The following is a 17,757-nucleotide window of genomic DNA, read 5'->3' on the forward strand; positions in this document are numbered from 1 at the left end:
CTTAAAGAATCTATAACAATGCTTCAATAAAGCAAGTCTGGAAAGCCCATTTACAGTGGCTGGACCCCTAGAGACTTTGACTTTATACCTGACTGAGTATAACTGGCAATGTTTGGAGATACTTTTGTTCATTACAATTGGGCAAGAGGTGGCTTGCTATGACATTGAGAGATATGCTAGACATTCTAAATGCACAGGACAGTTTCTGTGACAAAGAGGTATCCTGGGCAAAATGGTAATGGTGCCGAGGTTGAGAAACCGTGCTGTCGGGAATCCATTTGTTGTGCATAAGACGTCCCGGATGTGTTAAGAGCAGCATCTACTAGAGAAAAGATGGCTTCCTCTCCTGAAGTGTGGGCACGCTCCAGGGTCTGCAGTCAATGTACGTGCAGATCCTTTAAGAAGCGGCCAAAGCCCAGCTTCCTTCCCTGGCTTCCTCCGCTGTTCCCCAGCATGTTGATCACTCCTACCCCGGAGCCAGCACGCTTAGCGACAGACACTACAGAAGGTCCTTGCGTTATGATTTCTCACCTTTCCCATGGTGTGAAAGCAACACACAGTCAGTAGAAAACTTAGAACTGTGATCTTTTCCCAGGCTAGTGATCTGTGGTAAGACCCTCTCTGGCATCTGCGAACAGCCCAGGGAGCCGCGGCTCCCACCTCACCACGAGGTAAACAATCCATATGCTTGTTACTCTTCTGTGCCGGGGCAAGCATGCTGTTTTCCACTGAAAACAGTATTCAATAAATTATATGAAAGAGTCAACATTTTATTATAAAATAGGTTCTGTGTTAGATGACTTTTGCCCAACTGCAGGCTAATATAAGTGTTCTGAGCACCTTTAAATAGACCAGGCAAAGCTAAGATGTTTAAGTAGGTGAGATGTTTCAAATCCATTTTAAAGCATTTAAAATTTTCAACTTATGTTTTCAACTTACAATGAGTTGATTGGGATATAAACCCATTGTAAACTTAGGAAGATCTGTAATGTAACAACGTAAATCAAACCTTTATTATTAATCTTTATTAACCAAGATACATACTCTTGAGAGTCCCTTGGACTGCAAGGAGATCCAACCAGTCCATTCTAAAGGAGATCAGTCCTGGATGTACATTGGAAGGACTGATGCTAAAGCTGAAACTCCCATACTTTGACCACCTCATGCGAAGAGTTGACTCATTGGAGAAGACTCTGATGCTGGGAGGGATTAGGGGCAAGAGGAGAAGGGGATGACAGAGGATGAGATGGCTGGATGGCATCACCAACTCGATGGACATGAGTTTGAGTGAACTCTGGGAGTTGGTGATGGACAGGGAGGCCTGGCGTACTGCAATTCATGGGGTCACAAAAAGTCGGACACAACTGAGCGACTGAACTGAACTAAACTGAACATATGTGTCTAAATTTTTTTCAGCTTTATCTCTCCACTTAGACCATATGTACCTTCTCTTTCTGACCTAACAAGATAGCGTCTCCCCATGACCCAGCACGGAGCTAGCCTAAAATAAGGTTTCAGTGCGTACTTGTTTGTTGATAGAATGGCATATACTTAACTGCGGGTGCTAATTCACTTAAATCTACAGATATCTGCTCCCTTAAATAAAGCACAAAACCAAAATAATCCAGTCACAGTGGAAGATATTTAAACAAAACAAAACAAAAAGAACCCCCAACACTTGTGATTAGATTGAGAGACATAATCTCACAGCATTTGAAAACCTGGCAGAAGAAATCACTTCTTCATTCATCAAACACTTAGAGAACAACTACTAGGTGATTGCCTGTTGGGAACACAGAGAATAATGAATAGTTCTCCCGTGTGAGGTACAAGGTCTCGACAGATAAGAGGGCAAATAAACCACCAGTTAGATGGAAGTGTGATCATACATAGTTGGGTGCAGATGTTGTGAGAGCCTAAGGGGGCGGGGTCTGCCCTTTGGATCTGGGAGACCGCTGAGGATATTAGGTAGAGAAGGATGGGCAGAAATGTTCCAAGTGAATAACAGCACAAAGGGACTATATTTTTGGCAAAGAAAAAAATGACAAAGATGAAGGAACATAAACACATGGCAAGGTCAGGCAGTTATTAGTTTGGTAAAATTGAACTGTCATGTGAGTTGGGGCGGTGGGAACGCTGAAATTATAAATTAAGAATGGCAAGTGAAGAGCCATATAAACCATGCCGACGGCTTTGGGATTTTGTCTGTGTGTGTATGTGTGCGCTCAGTCTCTCAGTCATGTAGCCCACAAGGCTCCTCTGTCCATGGGATTCTCCAAGCAAGAATACCAGAGTGAGTTGCCATGCCCTCTTCCAGGGGATCTTCCCAATCCAGCAATCGAACCCACGTCACCTGCAATTTCTGCATTGCAGAGGGGTTCTATACCACTGAGACACTGGGGAAGCCCAGGTTTTTGTAGTCAGTGTGGAAGAAGGGGAGCTCTCCTTCCACAGGTTCAAGGTCTTACGGGTGATGCTGGGGCAGTTTGCATCTGGAGAAAGCTTTGGAGGCTGGGGAGAGGGTTGATGGATAAGGGAACTAAATTTCAACCAAGAAACATCAGCTTGTTTAAATAGATATCAAACCTGCAGGTCTAGAGGGTTCTGCACTCTATGTCACAGTAGACAGTCAAAGAGGGATAATGAAGACCTCAGAGCAGTGTCACTGGCTGAGCTTTCTTTCACGAGCACCTGTGCTTTCCTATGACAGGAATTCATGCGGATGCCTGTCTGCTGTGAAGTGGGCTCAGGGATGGACAGAAGCTGCAGAATCCACTCTCTGTTTGCTGTCAATCCCCTTCTGCTTTCTGTCTCCCCTTGATAAAATGAATAAAGCAAGCTGGAGCTATTGGGCTTCAAAAAGCTGCACAGAAATGTAGGGATGAATAACAGGATCGTAGATGTGGGTGAGATGTGGCATTCGACCTGCTCTGCCGCTTCTAGGTGTTTGGGCTTTCTGCCAAGAACTCTGGTGATGTCAACTTTCCTCTCTTCATCGAGAAGAAAGTCCTCATTTCTTCTTTTACCTCCCTATCCTTCCTTGAAAAATTAGCAGTTTTTAAAAAAATTATAAAAATGATATATACTTCTTAGTGGGCAACTTGAGATTCCCCAGAGAAAAGATAAAGAAATAATGCAAATCACTCATATTCCCGACTTCCAGAGACAATCAGTGTTCAGATTTCGCGGACACGGGATCATCGGATGAAGTCTTCACGTTCTATTGCAGATAATGACCAAAGTTAATTCGATCATTTTGTATTTTACTGGAAACACTATCACTACATAGGGTTCGTAGACTGGAAGGAAAGGAAAAGGTATCCCTGCTATTAGAAGATCTTTTCCTACCTTTGTTCAGGTCACCTAACACCAGGTAGTGATAAGTTACCCCAATAAAACATGCACTAACTCTCAGAGTGAGGCCTTTAGTACATCTTCAGAAATGATAATAAGGAAGTGGATTGGCTGTGAAAGTCACTCCTTTCACTCTTTGGTGAAAGAATATGTGTCCTTGGCTTTGAATTTAAGGTTCCGGGGTGGAACACAGTAGCTGTTGAGGACCTAATGACTGCCTGGTCACCATTTCACATAGTCATTGGTCAATAATGTCAAGTATCATAGGCCCATTTTATACCGATAGGGATTTTTTCTTCCTTTTTATTGCAGCCAGAAGAGAAGGCACATGAAGAATTGATCTTCATGAAGAATTGATCTTCAGTTGTTAAATGGGATTCCTTTCATTCAGTCACCGATAGATTTGGGGGATCGTGTTCCCTCCACAATGCCTGATGACTTCTGGAGCCATCCCTTTACTCGTTCAGATCAAATTATTTCCCTGTTAGACACAAAATCACTGAGTGAGAGCTGCTGGAATCAAGATGAGTTATTGCTCTCTTAGTTTGTCTACTGGGGAGACCTGTGGTTCAGTCAATTACCAGTGGTTCTGAGAAACCTTGAGCTACTCACTGCTGGGTGTGGGCAGCTCCTGGCATTGCAGTGGGGGCATCAACCTTCACAGCATGACTCATAGAGCTTTCCCCTCCCATGTACCTTCCTAACTTGATTTGTCGGTACAGGAAGTCCCATGTTCAATGTGAAGAGGAATTTAAAAAAAAAATGAAGAGCTACATGGAGAAGGCAGGAAGCAGCCCTTTTGTGCCCATATTGTGTGTCTTCAGTCTTTTCTCACCCAGGCCTTTAAAAATCAGTGGACTGAGCTACAAATCATACCTGGACGTGGTCAAGCAGTCCATGAGGTCACCAAGAGTCTGACATGACTGAGTGACTAAACAACCACACACGGTCAGCAACAACATCCTAGCTCCCTGGTTGTCCATGATTTTCTTACCCTTTTTTTCCTGACGTGGTGGCCCTTTGTCCCATCTGCTGGCTTTGTTCACTGATTCTGGCTGTTCCACTGATCAGTGATGAGAATCCTCCTTTGATACACTGAATTGGGGAATCTGGCTCTTTTTCCAGTCTCTCCATTTGTTCTGCACTGCTTGGTGGTATTAGATAGGGAACTGTTCTCTCCAACCATAAAATCCTATAGCTGGGTTCCAGGGATATTCTACCTCAAGCTCGAGGTTACCCACCCCCATCTCATAGAGCATCACCGGGGGAAATGACATGAGCAGGGTTTTTACTACCTCATTACTGGGCATTATCTCACCCTTCACTTAACCAGTGAAATTACCGGTCCACTCCTGGGGGTCAGGCTCAGTAAGGAACAGGCGCAGTTCACCCTCATTCATAGGAAACAGGTCTTGGTACAGAGACACAGACAGAGGTTGTGAGCAGTGGCGGGGAGGGAGATGAGGGACTTTCTCTCTGACTGCTTTTATTTCTTCAGTGAAATGAGAAGCTATCATCAGCTGGGCAAGAGGAAGATGGAGGAGGTTTGGAGGCTTGAGGAAAGAGAAGGAATGAAATAGTCATCTTGGAGAGCTGGGGAATAAAAAGTAGCATGACTCCTAGACAGCATGAAGGGTCACATTGAGATCTGTGCACATAAATTGAAAGTGAGATCAGGCAGCATGTTTCAGGGGGTTTTGTTTTTGTTTTCAGTTCAGTTCAGTCGCTCAGTCATGTCAGACTCTTTGCGACCCCATGAATCGCAGCACGCCAGGCCTCCCTGTCCATCACCAACTCCCGGAGTTCACTCAGACTCATGTCCATCGAGTCAGTGATGCCATCCAGCCATCTCATTCTCTGTCGTCCCCTTCTCCTCCTGCCCCCAATCCCTCCTAGTATCAGAGTCTTTTCCAATGAGTCAACTCTTCGCATGAGGTGGCCAAAGTACTGGAGTTTCAGCTTTAACATCATTCTTTCCAAAGAAATCCCAGGGCTGATCTCCTTCAGAATGGACTGGTTGGATCTCCTTGATCTCTTGAGAGTCGAAGGGACTCTCAAGAGTCTTCTCCAACACCACAGTTCAAAAGCATCAATTCTTCGGCGCTCAACTTTCTTCACAGTCCAACTCTCACATCCATACATGACCACTGGAAAAACCATAGCCTGACTAGATGGACCTTTGTTGGCAAAGTAATGTCTCTGCTTTTCAATATGCTATCTAGGTTGGTTATAACTTTTCTTCCAAGGAGTAAGCATCTTTTAATTTCATGGCTGCAGTCACCATCTGCAGTGATTTTGGAACCCCCAAAAATAAACTCTGACACTGTTTCCACTGTTTCCCATCTACTTCCCATGAAGTGATGGGACCAGATGCCATGATTTTGCTTTTCTGAATGTTGAGCTTTAAGCCAACTTTTTCACTCTCCTCTTTCACCTTCATCAAGAGGCTTTTGAGTTCCTCTTCACTTTCTGCCATAAGGGTGGTGTCATCTGCATATCTGAGGTTATTGATATTTCTCCCAGCAATCTTGATTCCAGCTTGTGCTTCTTCCAGCCCAGCGTTTCTCATGATGTACTCTGCTTATAAGTTAAATAAGCAGGGTGACAATATACAGCCTTGACGTACTCCTTTTCCTATTTGGAACCAGTCTGTTGTTCCATGTCCAGTTCTAACTGTTGCTTCATGATACACATTTATCAAGAGGCAGGTCAGGTGGTCTGGTATTCCCATCTCTTTCAGAATTTTCCAAATTTTCAGTTTTTGTTTTAGCCAGGTTCATCTGCTTGATGCAGGTGCTGAATAGAGAGTCTAGTTGAACAAAAGATGGGATTTGATGCAAAGTGATTGTAATGATGCAACAAAGGGAAGAAGGGTCAAGACAGTTGAGGGTCAAGGAAGGGAGTGATTATTCTAAGCTGGGTTGGGGAAGGTATAAGTGTAGGTATGAAAAGAGAGACTAGTGGCTTGCAAGGAGTAAGCACACAAGAAGTTGTGACCTGAAATATGCTGCTTGGCACTCATATGTGGAAGTTTAATTATTAATAGTGTGGACGTTCAAGATGTATTGAATTTGAGGTGCTTACACGATATTCAGGTGGAGATCACCAGAAGTGGTTAGCAAAATGGATCAGGAAGGTCGGGGCTGAAATATGGGGTTTGGTATTCATATGGGGTTTGGTATTCAATGTGGGTGTTGATTGAAACCATGGAGATGAGTAGTCGAGTGTGTCCAGGAGACCAGAGAGGGAGAAGGTACTGACTTCTCTTGTCCATTGGTCTGGTAATGACATCAGGCTTTTCTGTCATCACCGAGAAGCAGAAGCAAGACCGTCAAACGCATTTGGAGGTGCAGCCATCTGTCCATGTGCATTAGTCCATGATGTCACAAAGATGGAGACAAGGTCCCCTTGGGCAGGGATCCTGGGGGAACTTACATAATTATGGGTTTGGGGAGTGGAGTGAATTTGTAGTCTTTGGCCTCTAAGCTTTCATTTTCAAACTTTACTCTTTGCAAAGTTTCACCAAAAAGACTCAGTGGCTTTTCACCTTTCCAGAAATTACACATTTTATCAGCAAAATCACTCATTAAAATTGCCCATCCAGAAAGAGGAAAACCCCTGAGAAGCCTCAGATGTGACTTTCTGTTCCCTGTGGTGGAAAGCAAAGTGCTCTTTGGGCAAAGGGACCCAGTGAGAGTCCTGCAATTAGACAAGGCTTGAAGCACTAGAGATTTTTAGAATATTCTGTTGCAATAGAATTCAATTTTTTATTGATCTCCTTTAGGAAAAAAGCTAATTATTTTTTATTCTCTTGACTGAATTGCCAGCAGTATGTTTTCTCAAGCCTTTTGCTTCCAAGTACATTTAAAAGCATTGAACTTTCAGTTGAGTTTATTGTCTGCCTCAATACCAGATAACCTTGCATGTCTTAATCTTAAATGAAGTCACCAGTAATGACACCCTTCTCATTGTTTAACCATTGCAGTGCTTGAAAGGAAGTGTGGCAACTTCAAGATGGGGTGAATGCCTGAGCCCAGTTTATAGGGATGAAACCCATACCCTGCAGCTTCTTCCCCAGAGACCCTCAAATATTCACGTGACTGAGAGTCATAGGGGGTCTCTTTAAAACAGTCCCCTGGGTTCCATTCCCAGGGAGTCTGGTTCAGCAAATCTGAAGTAGGTCCCATAAATTTGCATTTCTTGCAAACTCACAGTCGATGCCAATCCTGCTGATCTGAGGACCACAGTTTGAGAACTGCTGCCTATACCACTCTAGGGGAGAATAGAACTTTCATCTTCTTGTCTGCAGGGCTTAACCCTCAACAGAACCTTGAGGTTAGACCCTGAATTCTGGTATCCATGTGTATTAGTTTACTCGAGCCACTATAACAAAGTAGCCCAGACTGGGGGCTTTAACAATAGAAATTGATTGTCTCACAGTTCTGAAGATGGGAACTCTGAGATCAAGATGTGGGCAGGATTGGTTTCCTCTGAGGTCTCTTTCCTTGCCTTTTACAGTAGATGACTGTCTTTCCCTTGTGTCTTCACATGGTCTTTCCTCTGTTTGTGTCTCTTCTTATAAGGGCTGCTGCTGCTGCTGTTGCTAAGTTGCTTCAGTCATGTCTGACTCTGTGTGACCCCATAGATGCAGCCCACCAGGCTCCATCGTCCCTGGAATTCTCCAGGCAAGAACACTGGAGTGGGTTGCCATTTCCTTCTCCAATGCATGAAAGTGAAAAGTGAAAGTGAAGTCACTCCATCGTGTCCGACTGTTTGCAACCCCATGGACCGCAGCCCACCAGGCTCCTCCGTCCATGGGATTTTCCAGGCAAGAGTACTGGAGTGGGGTGTCATTGCCTTCTCTATCTTGTAAGGGCACCACTTGTTAATGACCTCGTTTTCACTAAACTACTTCTCTAAAGACCAGTCTCCAAACTCTCTCTACAGTTACTTTCTGGGATTCTCAGAGTGAAGACTTCAACATATGACTTTGGGGACAATATTTAGTCCATAATAGCAGCCGTCTGTGGTCTTAGCTCCATGAAAACCATACCTTTTCACAAATGTTGCTGTGAAAGGGCAGACCTCTTGGTGATCTCTGCAGATTCTGGGGGGAAGGGTCACTGGAAAGCTGAGAAGGGACCCAGGGCTGTCTGAGTGGAGAGATGGAACAGATTCAGCTTCATGCTGAAAATCCTTGTGGTCGGGTTTGGTTCTGGAGCTTCCAGCCCAACTTTCCTTTTTCTGAATTTTTATTGGAGTACAGTTGCTTTGCAATGTTGTATTAGTTTCTACTGTACAGCAAAGTGAATCAGCCATACATTTACATATATCCCCTTATTTTTGGTTTTCCTTCCCATTTAGGTCACCACAGAGCATTGAGTCGAGTTCCCTCTGCTGTACGGTAGGTTCTCAATAGTGATCTATTTTATACCCAGCACCAATAGTGCATATATGTCAATCCCAGTCTCCCAGTTCATTCCACCCCGCTCAGCTTTTCTTAAAGCTTGCCTTCCTCTCAGCCTGCACTTTGCCGGCTTCATCTACTCAGTTCATGTTTCCCAAGTGCCAATCACAGGCCAGGCCATATTCTAGGAGCTAGGATGCAGTGGTGAACAAAGACACCCCTGCTCTCCTGAGGCTTACAGTCCAGTGGGGAGACAGACCATCAGCAAGTCCATTGGTGGATGTGAGGTCAGATAGTGGTACATTTAGAGTAAAACAAGAGGATGGGGAGTGATGGAAGCTGAGAAATGACCCTCTGATGCCGTCCCTGCAATTTCATGAATCCAATGTTCTCTCTTACTTCTTCAGGTGAAGCAGACAATCTAAGGGATAAAAAAATTCTACATATGGAAAAAACTTGAGCAGCCCAGCTCTGAAAAAGTACAATAAAAATATAGAATGTGCTTTCAAGCTAAGCCCCCTTGTTCTCTTCCTCAGAATCTTCAAAGCCTTTATTTTAGGCTTGAAGTTAAAATCATTTGGGGAGGGTCCTCTTGGAGAATCCAGCTTCCCAGGTGGTGCTCGTGGTAAAGTGGTAAACAATCCACCTGTCAAGGCAGGAGATGCAGGAGACATGGATTCAATTCCTGGGTCAGGAAGATACCCTGGAAGAGGAAATGGCAACTCACTCCTATATTCTTGCCTGGAGAATCTCATGAACAGAGGAGCCTGGCTGCCTACAGTCCATAGGGTCACAAAGTCAGACACGACTGAGCAACTGAGCCCTGTTGGAGAATGCAGTGAAATCTCTGAATGTTTTACCCAAGAAAATGTACATGAGTTTTTGCAGCAATTTCATGGAAAGCTTTAGGGACTTTGCAGATTTTTCTGAAGTCTTCTGTGGACTCAGATTAGGGACCTCTCTTTATGGTCATACAAAGGATAATTAGAGCTACAATTTTTGAGCATTTACTTGGTGAGCTGTGTGCTAAAGCTATTCAGTGCTTTGTTTCATCTAATCCTCCTGAGAGAACCACCTATAACTATCATTATCCTGCAAGCCTATTAAAGATGAGGAAACTCAGGCTCTAATGTGAAAAGCAATGTTGTAGAATAGTTAGTGTTGGAACCCAAGAGTGATTAAAGAAGCCAAGAATCCTAGTCATAGTCATACCTGGCCTCTGCTTTTTCTTTAACTTTTGATTTTTAAAATATGTACAGTTTTACAGAAGAGCAATACAGATAGTACAGAAACATCTCATAAAACTTCACTCAACTTCCCTAAAAGTTAACATGTTGTATAACTGTGTTAGATCTATTAAAAAAAAACAAACAAGACAAAAGAACAATGACACTGGTCAGCTTAATTAAGAAGACCAGAAGGGACTTCCCTGATGGTCCAATGGTTAGGACTCCACACTTCCACTGCAGCGGGGGTAAGTTTGATCCCTGGTGGGGAACTAAGATCCCACATGCCTCGTGGCATAGCCAAAATAAATAAATAAAAAAGAAAAGAAAATGTATGACTGACATTAAAAAAAAAAAAAAAGAAGAAAACAAGGGAAACTTCCAGATAGTCACAGAATGGCAGGCACAAATGAATTGTCAATTGAATTCTCTGTGAAGTTTCACTGAATGATATCAGGGTATTGGGGTTCACAGTGATCATTACATAATCAGGAGAAGTTTAAAGAGATTCAATATTCTAGTTTGGAAGTAGTAGAAGTTTCTAGAACTTGCCTCTTGACAGTACTATTTGGGAGCACAGGATACAAGAAACTTAGGGATATATGAGAGAAAGAGAGCAATAGACTGTGAGAGAAACTGTACGTGGTCCAGGATGGGGGCTCTGGAACAGGCTGTCTGGACTGAGTTTATTAATTCTGTAACTTTTGGCATGTTATTTATCATTTTAGTGACTCCATTTTCTCACCTATAAAAGAAGAAAAATGGTCCTACTTCAAACTCTTATTGAGATTAACTGAGTTAATATATATTGAAGGCACTTATAACAGTGCCTAGAATATAGTGGATTCTTAATAAATTTTAGTTATGGTAATAATAATATAATAGATGTATATAATATGAATTACATAGAAATAATAATATAATATAGTATCAATAGCTTATCATGGATACTCTCAAAGTCCAGTATGAGTTCCTTTGTCATTTCTTTATATTTCTTTCTGGATCTCTGATACGTCCACGTCCATTCAAGAACAAACCTTGAATGGACACCCAAGGTGCCCATGGGTACCTTGTTCATTGGTCAACCCCTTCCCCTTCTTCTCCTTCACACTTCTCCTTTCATCATCTCAGCTTTATTCTGCCATAGCCACCAACTCTCGGGCCCTAGTATTAGCATACATTTTTCACCTTGGAGCATCGACAAGATAAACAGGAGTCTCTTTCATTGATTTTCTCTTGGAATGACTTTAAAATGATATTAAATTAAAAGAAATTGTTTGCCTCAAATAAGGAGGTAATACATTGAAGGGCAGGAAGGGTGACCTTTTCACTCTATCCACTAGTATAATTTTCTGAGCTTTACAACCGTGGAGACCCACTCTGTCTCCCAGTTATTACACAGAGCTGAGTGGAAGGAGTTTTTGCATCAATGCACCTTAAAATGTCAAGCAGGATGTAGCCACAGGGGAAGTGCAGCAAAGACAAGGCTCTATCATCTTCACCATGTTCTCCTTCTGCACTCAGGGTGTGGGGTGTGCAGGCTTGGATTCTGAGACTCCTGGGCTCTGGTGGTGGGAAAATCCTGCCTCTGTGCTGCAGGAGGAAGAGAACCAGCCTCCCTTGGAGAAGGAGCGCCATTTTCTCCCTGATCCTGGGAGTTGCTGGTTCTCTCCGTCTTCTTGCCCAATTTACTGTTTCCCCACTGAGGAAAGAACGCAATTTGTCCCCTGGGAGTTGCTGGTTCTCTCCATCTTCTTGCCCAATTTACTGTTTCCTCACTGAGGAAAGAAGGCAATTTGTCCCCTTACTGCTTCTGCTAAGGCCCATGAAGGTTCTGAGATTTCTTCTTGCTTGCAAGCCAGCAAGTTAGCCTTCTACCATTTCATAGGCAGGGGAAGGAGACACAAAATTCCTGGGTCAAAGACAAAAGTCAAAGTTGCTCAGTTGTGTCTGACTCTTTCTGGACCCCATGGATTATACAGTCCATGGAATTCTCCAGGCCAGAATACTGGAGTGGGTAGCCTTTCCCTTCTCCAGGGGATCTTCAAAACCCAGGGATCGAACCCAGGTCTCCTTCATTGCAGGTGGATTCTTAACCAGCTGAGCCACCAGGGGAGCCCTAGGGTCAAAGACAGAAGACCTCATTAATTAGGGCACAGCAGACAGCATGAGCTTCATGTTCACACTGGTTCCTCTTGCCCCCAAAGCCCCACGGGGGTGATTGGTGATGGGTCCAGGAGGATGCTACCCATGTAATGGGCTTATCTCAGCTAGGGAATCCCAAGCTTAGTAAACCCCCAATCTATAATGAGGCTTCTAGCCAATGTGCCCAAACTTTTCCTGGAGGACACATTATCTTCATTGCCCTGGTCATGAAACAAATATTCCTTCCTATTTAGAAGGAGATACTGTTTCTATCTTCAAAGGCGATTTGCTATGCAGCCATCCTTTTAAGATAGTCTGGAAATAAGCTGTTGAAGCCTTATCACAAATGTGCTGACATGTAAGACACCCAGAGAGAATTGCCTTCCAACATTTTTTCAGGGCACTGCTAGCCAACTAGATAATGATGGTCGCAGACTAGGGATTGTGCTGGTCTCCTCCATGAAGGATGAGCTCTCCAGAGAGCTATAGTTGGATATGTCTGAGCATGATGGCAGAAATACCTGTGTTAGGAAGTTCTAACTTCTTAGGTCTAACTTTGAGAACCATTGGCTTCTTACTGAGTATCTAAAACCTCCTGAACTTGGAGAAATGTGTATGACTCAGTCTGAGTTCATCCGTTCCATATCGATTAATTCACACATCAAAATCAGAGAGGCAAACTGAAGGTAAGGCTTGACTATAATGCAATCCAGAGAGGTCCTTGGCATGAGCTCTGAAATCATTGCTTTCTGGCAGAATGACTCATCTAGAACAATTAGTCAATCTTTGGAACATTATTGTTCCCATAAGGAGTTTTTTCAGATTCTTTTTTTTCCTAATCTCCTCTCTTCTATGTAATTTTGTTATCACAGAAACAATCTATCTCATAATTTGTGGGCCACAAACACTTGTAAGATCAAGGTTTTCTTGTGCACCCAGATCTAATTTTTACCTCCTTTGGGATGACATCACCCACATTGAGAATGCATGGTCTAGAAGATTTTTGTACAGTAAGTCCCCGACATACAAACCTTCAACTTGTGAACTTTCAAAGGTGCGGATGTGTATCCAGTTCCATCAAGGGACCAGAACCTGTGCCATCAAATCAGGTGTGAGTGACACTGCAACTTGTTTTCTGTCTCCTATTGCTGACGATCCCTCAGCTCTACTGTCTCCCACCTCCTCTCCCTTCTCCAGTCAGTAACTCTTCTTGCCTGTTCACTTGATGTCAGCCCCTGGATGCCAGCTATTGTACTGTACTGCTATACTTTTCAAGGTACTATTGTTGTTGTTCAGCCGCTCAGTCGTGTCTGACTTTGTGACCCCATGGACTGCACCACGCTAAGCTTCTCTGTCCATCACCATCTCAGAGAGTTTGCTCAAACTCATGTCCATCGAGCTGGTGATGCCATCCAACCATCTCATCCTGTGTCGTCCCCTTCTCCTCCTGCCTTCAATCTTTCCCAGCATCAGGGTCTTTTCAAATGAGTCCGTTCTTCACATCAGGTGGCCAAAGTATTGGAGCTTCAGCTTCAACATCAGTCTTTCCAGTGAATATTCAGGACTGATTTCCTTTAGGATTAACTGGTTTGATCTCCTTGCAGTCCAAGGGACTCTCAAGAGTCTTCTCCAGCACCACAGGTCAAAGGCATCAATTCTTCAGTGCTCAGCTTTCTTCATGGTCCAACTCTCACATCCATACATGACTACTGGAAAAACCATAGCTTTGACTATGCAGACCTTTGTTGGCAAAGTAATGTCTCTGCTTTTTAATATGCTGTCTAGGTTGGTCATAGCTTTTCTTCCAAGGAACAAGCGTCTTTTAATTTCATGGCTGTAGTCACCATCTGCAGTGATTTTTGAGCCCGCAAAAATAAAGTCTGTCACTGTTTCCACTGTTTCCCCATCTCTTTCCTATGAAGTGATGGGACTGGATGCCATGATCTTTGTGTTTTGAATGTTGAGTTTTAAGCCAGCTTTTTCACTCTCCTCTAGGCACTACACTGTAAGATTAAAAATGTTGTATTTTTTTTTTAATTTTATTTTATTTTTAAACTTTACATAATTGTATTAGTTTTGCCAAATATCAAAATGTTGTATTTTTATATGTTTGTTTTTCATGTATTATTTGTGTGAAAATTATTATAAACCCTTTACAGTACAGGACTGTACAAGCTGATTGCTGTAGTTGGGCATCCAGGCTAACTGTGTTGGACTTACAAGTTGACCATATGAACATGCTCTTGGAAAGGAACCCATTTGTAACTAAGGGACTTACTGTACTAGTTAGGAAAGACATTAGTCGGGATCTTCTGAAAAGCAGATGCCAAGATGGGCTAAGCATACAAGGATTTTATTAGGAGAAATAATTGTATGAAAGCGTCTGGAGGGAGGCAAACAGATAATGTAGTTTTCTAAGCTCAGGCCACAGAGGCCCTGCTGAATGTGGAAGCTGAACGTGGACCAAGGTTATTCATAGATGATTGGTGTTTGTAAATAGCTGATCCTTGTTGTGCAGTCCTGCTGGGTCCCCTCTCCCTGGGTTCACATGTGGCACCACCAACCTCATACGAAAGAGACCGAAATCCCTTCTGAAGGAACAGGTTGAGGGCAGAAACACGGGACAGAGCCCAGAGCTTCTCAAGGCTGTAGGCTTCTTACATGTGCCCCCAGGACCTTTTTCTGACTGCACTTGAACTTCCAAATGTTTCCACGATGCCAGCAGGGTTTGCTAATGCATTAGAAGTAGAAGATGGGGCCTCCCCTGACAGAAGAGACTCCCTGAATATGTCGAGGTGTTCACTCTTATTATGAAAGGAGAAACTTATAAATTTGCTGCTTTACCATTTCTCCTGCTTCCCCCCTCCATCCAGGAACCCTGTGTGGTTTGTTCCCCTGACACTGGGACCATCTCTTCCTCTGCCTGAGTCAACTGAAATAACAGAGTGGATCCTTTTGCACCTCTCACAGTACATACGGCTGATAGGAGAGCTGGGACTTAATGGAGTTTTTACCAGCACTTGCTAAATTCACATGGAATTTGTCTCATCTCATGAATCCTTCCTCTCTTCAATGTCATATATAAAAATATTTCTAACCTCATCAAAAAACTGCACGTCCTTTTTCTGCCAGGTGGTCAATAATTTAGCACATGCTTCCTTAGCAGTTTCTAATCTGCCAAAGAAAAAACGCTCCAGAGCAAGCAGCCACTTATATTTCATGATTTTACACCGTGGACCACCTTCAGACTCTCCCTAATCTCCTGTCTCCTAACCTTAGCAACCTTTTGTACCTTTTGTACCTTCAATAGTTTCTCGTAAGGTTTAAACAATAATTCTGATTCCTTATCCCCTGGGGCCAACTGTTCCTCCCCTGACCCACCCTGCTGGTGTTAGTCACTCCGTCAGGTCTGACTCTTTTGCAACCCCGTGGACTGTAGCCCGCCAGGCTCCTCTGTCCATGGACTTCTCCAGGCAGGAATGCTAAGAGTGGGTTGCCATTCCCTTCTTTACCATCTGAGCCACCAGCCAACCACCCCTCTGCCCCTCCAACTACAGTTTACAAAATCATCAGCGTCACGTTTCCGGTAATTCAAGCACAGTTTGCACGGGTGATCCTATGTCTGTCAACCCAACATTCTGAAGAAAACGAGTTTGGATCTCATGTGGGTTGGTGTCCTTTCAGACTTAAATCACTTATGGGTCTTTTCTGAAGCAACACAAACTTAAAAAAAAAAAAAAAAACTCTTTGCAGACAATTTACCATCTCTCATCTTGGAGAAGGAAATGGCAACCTACTCCAGTATTCTTGCCTGGAAAATCCCACAGATGGAGGAACCTGGTAGGCTACAGTCCATGGGGTCTCAAAGAGTCGGACATGACTGAGTGACTTCACTTCACACTTCACTTACTATCTCTCAACATAACTTTTAAAAATGTTTGTGATCTCTTCTCCACCAGTTCAGAATGGGAAAGAAATGTAGAGGATGGAAGGGACAAAGAACTGGGTCCAGCTCAATTACCTTTGTTTCTGGCTAAGCCTAGAAATTCCACTTGCAAACAAAGACAGAGATGCTTCGACACTGCATTTTCATAAGACATAAGGAACCAGGACTCCAGAGCAGTGCTGGGTTGGAGGATGGGGCAGGGAGACCTGCTTCCTGGGAGGGGAAAGGGGGGTTCTCTGTACTAATTTCTTTGAAGGTGCTAAAATTTCTAAGTATTCCAGCCCAGGGGATTCTCTGAGCTGAAAGGTGAAGTTACAATCTTCCCTTGGTATAAGATTCTGCACTGCACATAAACAGGCAGTTAAGCAGCAGAAAATATCATATCAACGCATGAATAAGGAATGCAGCAAAAACAGAACATCTGAGTAAGAGTAGTGAAAACATATGACATACATATTTTGCACTTATTATAATAATAAGTCTAGAGCTGGCTGGCTTCTAGATTGGCACATTGGCTCCACCCTAGAACCTGTAGAGACGTGTGAGATTTCTTAGTGTTCCCATGTTGTTGTTCAGTCGCTAAGTCATGTCCGACTCTTTGTGACCCCATGGACTGCAGCACATCAGGCTTCCTGGCCCTTCACCATCTCCCAGAATTTGCTCAAACTTACGTCCACTGAGTCAGTGATACCATTCAACCATCTCATCCTCTGTTGCTCCCTTCTCCTTCTTCCCTCAAATTTCCCAGCATCAGTGTCTTTTCCAATGAGTTGGTTCTTTGCATCAGGTGGCCAAAGTATTGGAGCTTCAGTTTCAGCATCAGTCCTTCCAATGAATATCCAGGGTTGGTTTTTAGGATTGACTGGTTTGATCTCCTTGCAGTCCAAGGGGCTCTCAAGAGTCTTTTCCCGTAATGGTGCCAAAAGGCCAGCTCATCCTCAGTTGTTAGCTCTTCATATGATTGTGCTCCCTAAAGTAGGAATTAGGCAAGAGGCTAGCACAGTAAGAGAGAGAGAGTAAGCAGTGAGTAAGAGAGCAAGTGAGACAGAGTTCTTCTTGTGACTTTCTCTCACAGCAGAGACAAAAATCTTTTCCAGAAGCTCTCCAATGGACATCACCCTACAGCTTGCTAGTATGAACTGAGCTAACATGACCCCAGATCAATCACGGACAGAGGGCAAGGGGTCTGATGCTTGATGAGGCTCCACCTCCTGAGACCTGACACATGGCCACCCGAACAAAACTGGACTTTGTTGGCAAAGAGGACATAGAAACAAACAACACTGTTGGCTGTGATCAAAAAGGCAGTGAGCTCTCTTAACCTTGTTAAATGTTTTGAAAATGACACCTAAATAAAAGGACTTTAGGGATTATCTAGTTTAAAGTCTTGAATGCCCATCCAAGAGAACATCATTACACTGATCTTAATGATAACACATATCATTCCATAGAAAAACAAGGACTTTCTTAGTGGTTCGGGGTTAAGACTGGGCTTCCAGTATTGGAGGCACAGGTTTGGTCTCTGGTCCAGGAACTAAGATCCACATGCTGTACAGCCAAAGAAGCAAACAAACAAAAACACACCATAAGCTAAGCAGCAATAAGGACCCAACCTTCACCTTCATTTTCCCAGGGTCTTTTATTGTGTTTGGCACAGCATATAAGACACCCAGAAGATG

The sequence above is a fragment of the Bubalus bubalis genome, chromosome 1 (genome assembly GCF_019923935.1).
Source record: "Bubalus bubalis isolate 160015118507 breed Murrah chromosome 1, NDDB_SH_1, whole genome shotgun sequence".
In the NCBI taxonomy this organism is placed as follows: domain Eukaryota; kingdom Metazoa; phylum Chordata; class Mammalia; order Artiodactyla; family Bovidae; genus Bubalus; species Bubalus bubalis.